The sequence below is a fragment of the Danio aesculapii genome, chromosome 4 (assembly GCF_903798145.1).
Source record: "Danio aesculapii chromosome 4, fDanAes4.1, whole genome shotgun sequence".
Lineage (NCBI taxonomy): Eukaryota > Metazoa > Chordata > Actinopteri > Cypriniformes > Danionidae > Danio > Danio aesculapii.
In genome coordinates this window covers 2,552,699-2,554,946 of record NC_079438.1, presented here as the reverse complement: position 1 = coordinate 2,554,946, position 2,248 = coordinate 2,552,699, and positions in this window count along the sequence as shown.

Genomic DNA, 2,248 nt, shown 5'->3' with positions numbered 1-2,248 from the left:
TATACAAAGGAATTGACAACAAAAATTAATAATGTACATTAGGTATTTATTTCAGCAGTTGGGATGTCTTAATAGCTTTGGTCGTACTCTCTATAGAAGTGAGTGAATCATACAAATGTTTTAGATCAATGAAGAATAGTTTACAATTTGGTACAGTCAGCATACATTTTGTTTTGTGGATGTGATACTTTCCAAATAACATGAGAATTTTGTCAATTTCCTAAAATCCAGAGTTGAAATCCATAAATAAAACCATGTTATCAGTTATATTGATAAATTTATAAAGCACTTCAAAAAGTAGTAAGGAAACTTTGGACCAAAACCGTTTTTGTGCAACTGAAAAATAAATGAAGAATTGTTTCCAGTTCCCTTTGACAAAAACAACACAAGGGTGAAAAACCTTCCTTAAACTTACTAATAAACCCATTGCACGGATAGTATCTGTGTAATATTTTGAAATTAGTTTCTTTTACTTTATTAGGAATTATGTATTGTGTAATATCTGTCCAGATTTTTGGGGAAAAGCAGAGGGAACTGAATGCTTGTTTCCATTTAACCATCGCTACTGGAGGAACACTTTTCTCTGCAGTTAGGATTTTCCTGATATAATTGTTATTACATGTTTTATCCACAATAGAAAGGCCCTTAACAGTAAGCTCTGGAAGAGAGCCAGATACATGCTTATATATTTTTGCGGTTTTATTAAGGTGAAGAAATTTTGGGGAGATACAATGCAGACATTTTTTTTGGTACTCATTCAAAGAAATGTAACATTTTGTGCAGATACAATATCATATACCTACAAAAAGTAGTCATACACTGTTCTGCTTTTTCACAACTAAGAACCTGTCACGTCTGCTGTAGTGCCATCTTGTGGTCTTCTCCAGTGTTTCCCAACCCTGTTCCTGGAGGCACACCAACAGTTTATGTTTTGGATGTCTCCCTCATCTGACCCATTAACTTCAGATTTTGGAGTCTCTTCTGATGTTCTGCTGAGTTGATTCAGGTGTGTTTGATTAGGGAGAGAATGGAAATCTGTACTGTTAGTGTGCCTTCAGGAACAGGGTTGGGAAACTGTTCTAGACACTAGTTTTGTTTTGGTTTTTGTTCCCGTTTTGTGGTTCACGTGATCACTATTGTTTCCAGCTGTCTGTCATTGTCTAATTAGTGTTGTCTTTATAAGCCTTGTTATGTTGTGCTTGGTTTGCCTTTGGATTTTTGCTGTTTGCTTGTGCACTCTGTTCACACGATTCCGTTTTGTTTGGCTCTTATATGGTCTTAGTCTGCTCACGGACACGTTTGTTTGTTCGTTCACTTTGTTTATTGATTTGTACTTTTGGTCTCTGTTGGATTTTTGTACCTGGCCTGTCTCCTTATTTCTTATTAAAACTTCAATTGCTGCACTTGTGGCTCGTTTCCACTGACTGGTACGGTACGGTTCGGTTTGGTATGGGTCACCTTTTTCAGGCTTGTGTTTCCACTACCAAGGGTACCCTTTTGGTGGGCGTGGTGTATGGCAGAAAGTTTCAGTCGACGTCATTCTCGCTCGAGGAAATGTCTAAAATAAAGCTGTACAGGTCGCTCACATATCATATGAGAAGCACTTCTTACAAAACAGATGCTTCATACACATAAATACTTGTGTAGAAATGTTTATTACTAACTTTTCAATGAACATGAGTTGATTATAACTGCAGATCAATGACAGTGCGAAACAGCCTACTGTAACGTCTGTAATTATATTAAATAACTAAATAAATGAACATATATAAACACATACAGCCCCTTACAGTCTCCGATATGTTATTAATTACAGAAGAACTACACACAGCAGACATTTCGTCTGTAATTAGGTTCAAAACAACACAAAATATAGCCTACAGTCAGTGAAAACCTCTTATCTGTGTCTGTAATCTTCAGCAGCACATGTAGCCTCTGTTAGAGAGTAATTCTGTCATTCCCGGTTCATATTAGTCCAAAAGGTGAAGATAATAAGTTAGTTATACATGGCATTTTGTTCATGTTTGCTGAATAATAATGTGCTCCTTTTTCTCCGGCTTCTCCTTTGTTTTTTCGCGCTTCACTCTCGCGTTTGTCAGTGTCTGACAGGATCGGGTTTTAAAAGCACATCAATAATCAAGCGCTGGTTATTATCATCAGCTCAACAAGTTTGTTATTTCAGATATAATGTTAGACGCGCGCGAGCGCTAGCAAGAAAGCGAAACCACTCGCGCCTCAGACTGGCTCG